Source organism: Callithrix jacchus, chromosome 10, assembly GCF_049354715.1.
Source record: "Callithrix jacchus isolate 240 chromosome 10, calJac240_pri, whole genome shotgun sequence".
NCBI lineage: Eukaryota > Metazoa > Chordata > Mammalia > Primates > Cebidae > Callithrix > Callithrix jacchus.
Genome location: NC_133511.1, coordinates 78,967,588 through 78,975,571, shown reverse-complemented (window position 1 = coordinate 78,975,571; position 7,984 = coordinate 78,967,588).

The window sequence follows — 7,984 nt, the reverse complement described above, 5'->3', positions numbered from 1 at the left end:
CACCCACCTATGAGTGAGAACATGCAGTGTTTGATCTTCTGTTCTTGTGTCAGTTTTCTGAGAATGATGGTTTCCAGATTCATCTATATCCCTACAAAGGACACAAACTCCATTTTTGATGGCTGCATAATATTCCATGGAGTATATATGCCACATTTTCCCTGTCCTGTCTATCATTGATGGGCATTTGGGTTGGTTCCAGGTCTTTGCTATTGGAAACTGTGCTGCAATGAACATTCATGTGCATGTGTCCTTATAGTAGAATGATTTATAATCCTTTGGATATATACCCAGTAATGGGATTGCTGGGTCAAATGGAATTTCTATTTCTAGGTCCTTGAGGAATCGCCACAATGTCTTCCACAATTTACACTCCCGCCAACAGTGTAAAAGTGTTCCTATTTCTTCACATCCTCTCCAGCATCTGTTGTCTCCAGATTTTTTAATGATTGCCATTCTAACTGGTGTGAGATGGTATCTCAATGTAGTTTTGATTTGCATCTCTCTAATGACCAGTGATGATGAGCATTTTTTCATATGTTTGTTGGCCTCATGTATGTCTTCTTTTGTAAAGTGTCTGTTCATGTCCTTCACCCACTTTTGAATGGGCTTGTTTGTTTTTTTCTTGTAAATCTGTTTGAGTTCTTTGTAAATTCTGGATATCAGCCCTTTGTCAGACAGGTAGACTGCAAAAATTTTTTCCCATTCTGTTGGTTGCTGATTCAATCTAGTGACTGTTTCTTTTGCCGTGCAGAAGCTGTGGAGTTTGATTGGGTCCTATTTGTCTATTTTGGCTTTTGTTGCCAATGCTTTTGGTGTTTTGGTCATGAAGTTTTGCCTAGGCCTATGTCCTGAATGGTTTTGCCTGAATTTTCTTCTAGGGTTTTTATGGTGTTAGGTCTTATGTTTAAGTCTTTAATCCATCTGGAGTTAATTTTAGTGCAAGGTGTCAGGAAGGAGTCCAGTTTCTGCTTTCTTCACATGGCTAGCCAGTTTTCCCAACACCATTTATTAAACACAGAATCCTTTCCTCATTGCTTGTTTTTGTCAGGTTTGTCAAAGATCGGATGGTTGTAGATATGTTCTGTTGCCTCCGATGACTCTGTTCCATTCCATTGGTCTATATCACTGTTTTGGTACCAGTACCATGCTGTTTTGATTACTGTAGCCTTGTAGTATAGTTTGAAGTTAGTGTGATGCCTCCCACTTTGTTCCTTTTGCTTAGAATTGACTTGGCTATGCAGCTCTCTTTTGGTTCCATATAAAGTTTAAGGTGTTTTTTTCCAGTTCTTTAAAGAAGGTCATTGGTAGCTTGATGGGGATAGCGTTGAATCTGTAAATTACTTTGGGCCGTATGGCCATTTTCACAATATTGATTCTTCCTAACCATGAACATGGAATGTTTCTCCATCTGTTTGTATCCTCTCTTATTTTGTTGAGCAGTGGTTTGTAGTTCTTCTTGAAGAGGTCCTTTATGTTCCTTGTGGGTTGTATTCCTAGGTATTTTATTCTCTTTGTAGCAATTGTGAATGGCAGTTCATTCTTCATTTGGTTCTCTTTAAGTCTATTATTGGTGTATAGGAATGCTTGTGATTTTTGCACATTGATTTTATATCCTGAGACTTTGCTGAAGTTGCTTATCAGTTTCAGGAGATTTCGGGCTGAGATGATGGGGTCTTCTAAACATACAATCATGTCATCTGCAAATAGAAACAATTTGACTTCCTCCTTTCCTAGTTGAATACCCTTTATTTCTTTTTCTTGCCTCATTGCTCTGGCTAGAACTTCCAGTACTATATTGAACAGGAGTGGTGAGAGAGGGCATCCTGGTCTGGTGCCAGATTTCAAAGGGAATGCTTCCAGTTTTTGCCCATTCAGTATAATATTGGCTGTTGGTTTGTCATAAATAGCTTTTATTATTTTGAGATATGTTCCATCAATACCTAGTTTATTGAGGGGTTTTAGCATAAAGCACTGTTGAATTTTGTCAAAGGCCTTCTCTGCATCAATTGAGATAATCATGTGGTTTTTGTATTTGGTTCTGTTTATGTGGTGAATTATGTTTATAGACTTGCATATGTTGAACCAGCCTTGCATCCCCGGGATGAATCCTACTTGATCATGGTGGACAAGCTTTTTGATGTGCTGTTGCAATTGGCTTGCTAGTATTTTATTGAAGATTTTTGCATCTATGTTCATCATGAATATTGGCCTGAAGTCTTTTCTTATTGAGTCTCTGCCAAATGTTGGTATCAGGATGACATTGGTCTCATAAAATGATTTGGGAAGGATTCCTTCTTTTTGGATTATTTGGAATAGTTTCAGAAGGAGTGGTACCAGCTCCTCTTTGTATGTCTGGTAGAATTCGGCTGTGAACCCATCTGGACCTGGGCTTTTTTTGTGTGGTAGGCTCTTAATTGCTGCCTCAACTTCAGACCTTGTTATTGATCTGTTCAGGGTTTTGACTTCTTCCTGGTTTAGGCTTGGGAGGATGCAAGTGTCCAGGAATTTATCCATTTCTTCCAGGTTTACTAGTTTATGTGCATAGAGTTGTTTGTAATAATCTCTGATGATGGTTTGAATTTCTGTGGAATCTGTGGTGATATCCCCTTTATCATTTTTATTGCATCTATTTGATTATTCTCTTTTCTTTTTTGTTAATCTGACTTGTGGTCTATTTTGTTGATCTTTTCAAAAAACCAGTTCCTGGATTTATTTATTTTTTTGAAGGGTTTTTTGTTTCTCTGTCTCCTTCAGTTCTGCTCTGATCTTATTTATTTCTTGTCTGCTAGGTTTTGAGTTTTATTGATCTTGCTCCTCTGGCTCTTTCAATTTTGACGATAGGGTGTCAATTTTAGATCCCTCCTTGCTTCTCATTTGTGCATTTATTGCTGTATATTTTCCTCTGTAGACTGCTTTAAATGTGTCCCAGAGATTCTTGTATGTTGTGTCTTCGTTCTCGTTGGTTTTGAAGAACATCTTTATTTCTGCCTTCATTTCATTGTTTATCCAGTCAACATCCAAGAGCCAGTTGTTCAGTTTCCATGAAGCTGTATGGTTCTGAGTTAGTTTCTGAATTCTGAGTTCTAACTTGATTGCACTGTGATCTGAGAGACTGTTTGCTATGATTTCCGTTCTTTTGCATTTGCTGAGGAGTGATTTACTTCCAATTATGTGGTCAATTTTAGAGTAGGTGCAATGTGGTGCTGAGAAGAATGTATATTCTGTGGAATTGGGGTGGAGAGTTCTGTAGATGTCTATTAGGTTTGCTTGGTCCAGGTCTGAGTTCAAGTCCTGGATATGTGCTGCAACTTTTTAATGAGGTTATATTGAATGCCAGGCACCATTCTAAGTCATAAGAAATCACTATTCTCATGGAGCTTACAGTCTATTGGGCAACACAGACCAATAAAAATATTAGATAGTGGTAATTGCTACCAAAAAGAAAAAAATCAGAATAAAGGAGTAAAGCAATGTGGCGACTGTATTGGTTAGGATTAGGTTTAATTTCACAGGACAGGAACACAAATAAAGGTAGTAAAATATAAGGTTTGTTTGTTTCTCTGCCATGGAAAAATCCAAAGGTAGATGGTTTAGGACTTTCAGAGTAGTGTCAAGATCATCAAGCCCCCCTCTATATTTCTTCTCTGTCCTTCTTAATGTGTCTTACATTAGCAAGATTACTTCATGGTTCAAGGTGGCTGCAAGAGCTCCAGGCATCACATCTGAGGCCCAGAAATGAAAAGGGAGAAAATGAGTGTGGGCAAATAGGGGGCGTCTCTCAGCTGAGTCATCTCTTTTTAAGGCACTTTGCCAGAAACATCACCCAACTTCTTGCATTTCAGTGGCAGGGGAGATTGAGAAATAAAATTGATCAACTATATGGAATACTACTCAAAATATGCCATATAAGACGTATTTTTAAACAGAATGGAAATAACTGAGAGAATCTCTTTGGAAGACATTCCTCTTAGAGTAGAGACATGTAAGGTGGCAGAAGCATTTAGTCAGGAGCTGATATTTATTGGCTCTCAGTTATTTCCATTCTGCCTTCCTCGCTAGAGAATTTATTTATAAGGAAGAAGGAACAAGGTATTGGATAGACAACTTGTCGTATCTGCTGGGCCTCATGGAAGACATTCCAGAGAAAGAGAGGCTTAGGCCGATGCTGAAAGATGGGTGAGAGTGTCAATGCTAAGAGGAGGGTGAGGGAAACAGCTCTGTTGCAGGTTGAACTGCAGCTCTGATGCTTCAGAGGGCTGGGACCAAGTTCATCTTTGTCCTTTAGTGCCTAGCTCATAAGCTGGCACAGCACTCATCTCAAGAAATATTTGTTTACTAAATATTGGTCCCTGACTGAGTGCTTCTGCCACCTTACGCGTGTCTCCACTCTAGGAGGAATGTCCCCCAAAGAGATTCTCTGTAATTTCCATTCTGCTTACAGTAAAGCAAATGACTCTTGAGGGAAAATCATCTGGTGCCCAGATACAGACAGGCCATGCACTTAGGTATCCAGAAGTCAAAATATGGAACATGTACTGCAGAAAAAGCTGATCCTAACATCCGAATGAATCAAGAACACTGTTTCACAGACCAGGGAAGAGTGTCCTTTGTTGTTTGTAGCCACAGAAGCTGCTGAGGTGGGGGTTAAGGCAAGGAAATGAGAAGAAACCTGCCCAGCCCTTCCTGTTGATGAGATTCCAATGGAGCCTGGTTCTCACATCTAGTGATTATTGAGCCAAGTCTGGGAGCTGTGGCACAGAGCCAGCCGCCACTCTGCAGGCAGACCTGGGACATTTGCATGGGGCGGCACAGGGGAAGGAGTAGATGAATGTGTGCCTTGCTTGGAGCCTGGCATGTGGTAAGTGTTCAGTAAATACTGGCTCCCTGAGTGGCTGGGGTGCTTGAGAAGGGGTTTACAGAGGAGTGATGTTTGAACTGATCATAAAGGATGAGTAGGGGTTCTTGCAAAGGAGGGAAGAAGAGAGAGATTTCAGATGGAAATAGCACTGTGTGCAAAGGGAGAGAGGTATAGACAGCACAGAATGTTCAGGACACCTCAAGTGGTTCAGTGGGTCTGGGGAAGAGTGGAGTGGGAGGGGAGGCTGTTAAGATGTATTGTGCAGGACAGGGCTCAGATGTCTGGGCCTTGTCCAGTGGGTAATAGAGATTTCTGATGAATGCTGATCAGGGGAGGAACATGCTCAGAGTTACAGGGTCATTGCCCCTCTTCTCCTTAGCCACCACCCCAATGCAAACTTCCCCCAGAGTCACAGTCCTGCTGCCATTGACTGACCTCCCTCTGTTCCCTCACCCCAGACCTTTTCCTCTCTCTATTCCAATTTCAGGCATCACCATAGGTCCTTTGGATCTCCTGACACCTTTGGCTTCCAGCTTGGGTGACCCTCACCTTCAGCAGTTCTCTTCATCCACCCACTCCCAGGGCCACATCGCGGGCCGTCTCCACTTTGAGAAACTCAAACCCTAGTTGTTCCCTTCCTCTGTCATTGACTGAGCAGCCAGAAGGGTCCAATCACATCATTCCCCTGCTTAAATCTGTTCCCTGATAATCAGGATATCACAAATACAATCCAAACTCCTTCCTGTGGCCTCCTGGGCTCTGCATGTTCTGGCTCCTCCTACTTCTTCAGCCTCATCTCGGATCTCCCTCCCCCTTGCCTGTCATTCTTCCTTGGACCTTCATCCTTTTACAACTACAGTCGTATCTTTACCCCATCGTACCAGTCCTCTCAGATGAGTTCTAATTCCTTGCTGTCTCCAACTTCTCACTTCCCACTTACTCCTCAAGCCACTGAATGTGACTTTGGTTTCCACCAATCTACTTGCACTACTCTCTTCAAGGTGATATTCATACATTGCCAAACGTGATGAGGTCATGTGGCCACCTGGTCTTGAAACACTCCCTCAAAGGTGGTTTTCACAATGTTACCTTCTCCTTCTTTTCCTGCTTCTCTGTTCTTTTTTAGTCTTTGTGTATTCCTCTCCTTTTACCTACTGTTTAAGTATCAGTCTTCTCCAGAGCCCCATCTTCAGTCTTCTTCTCTTCCCACTCTACACTCTTTGAGCAGCTAAATCCCTGTCCACGGATGCCCTGTCCTGTCATCAGATAACATCCACACACACCTCAACTCAACATCTTCCAAAGTGACTTCACCATCTCTTGCCCTGATTGCTCGCCAAGACCTATTCCACACCATTCAAGGAGAGCCCCCACCTGTATCTTTCCCTGTCCCTAAGCTGGAAGACTGAGATTCCTTCTAGGCTATTCCTCTCTCGCCCCGTACCAATGATTCGTCACCACATGTGAATGAGGATACCTCCTAAACAGCTTAGATATGTCTGTTTTCCCCCACGCCCTAGTTCAGGTCCTTTCAACTCTCTTCTAAAAGGGACTACCTGATTCCTGGGTTCTCTGCTTTTTTGCTTTTCTCACCTTCGCTTGACTCTGAAGGACCATGTCTTAGTAAACTTGATGTCCTATGGGCCTGCCAGAGTGTCTGGCACCTAGTAGATACCTGTAGTAGATGTTTGTGACTCTATGAGTGAGAGACTGGACAAAGGGGATGTGGCACTTGGCATTGCCCAGTTCAGAATAATGTGTTTGCAACACTAACATTTGCAAATCTCAGTTACCACAACAACTGTTTGAGGCACTTATTATTCTTAACCCCTCTGGTTAAATAATTTGACTAAGATCATAGAAGTAGCAAGTGGAAAAGCCTGGATTTGAACTACTGGGGTCAAACCTTAAACTTTCCACCAAATCATAGAGCTTTTTCCAGCAGTTGCTATTTTTAGGCCCTACTAAAAAGCTGATGTTAGCCACATTGATCTTCTACTCTACTGAGCAGTATTGTCTCTAAATGACACTCTTCCCCTTAGGAAATCAACTGCATTCCTTTCCTCAAAACGCAAAGGCTGTCTTCACTGTTGCTTTTCCAAAGAGTGTGTGGTCCTATGCTACCTAGGTTAAGGCATCTATCCTGGTATGTATATTTGAAAAACGGCCTCTGGCAACCAAAGGCAGGAAGATTTATATCTCCTCTGTGGCTTGAGATATCCACCTTCTTGATGATTCTGACAGCTAGTTATCTCTTATAAATACTAAAATAGATAAAATGTCACTCAAAGAGAATTTGCGTTCCTGCACTATCTTCCTCCAAACCTGCTCTTCCTCCTGTATTCCTTAGCTCAGTGAATGGCCACTGGTTTCTGAAGCCAGAAACCCAGTCATCATCTGAGTCCACCCTCCTCCTCCCTCTGCACATCCAGTCCAAGGCCAAGCTGAGTCTTCCTCCTCTGCGGCATCCCATGAGCCTGTTCTCATCTCTCCATCCAACCACTTTTGCCTTCATTCAGACCCCCACCTGCATCTTACCTCCATCAAGAATTGGCCGCCTGACACCTGTCTTCACTTTCATTTTGCACAAAACAAGCCATCATACACATTGTTGCCCAAGTCATGCAAGCAGACAAATTGGCTCATCTAAAAGTTTCTGCCGTTAAGTTTCCAATGTCTTCTCATTTGTCTCAAGGTAAAGCCCCAAGTCTTCATCATGTCACGTTGGTGGGGGCCCAACCTGGTCTGGCTCCAGCCAAGCTCTCCAGCCTCCCCTCCCCACACTGTCCACCTCTCAGTTTGGCTTATATCATTTCCTCTTCTGCCCTTTTTCACTTTCTAGTTTTCCTATGTAGATTGCCACCCGCTCCCTCATTTCATTGGCAAACTCCAACTGGTTTTTCAATTCTCAATTTAGCCATCATCTGCTCCCACCATCCCTGGCCTCCACAATGTGGGTGAGAGGCCTCATTGGTTTTCCCAGGAGAGCCACAGTGCTTATCCATACTGTACTGTGATGTTCACTCAGAGACCTCTGTGAGGGCTCTTGTTCATCTCTCTGCCTCTAAGTCCTCAGTCAGTGGCTTCGTGAGTTTTTTGAATAAATGAATCCCTGCCCTCATC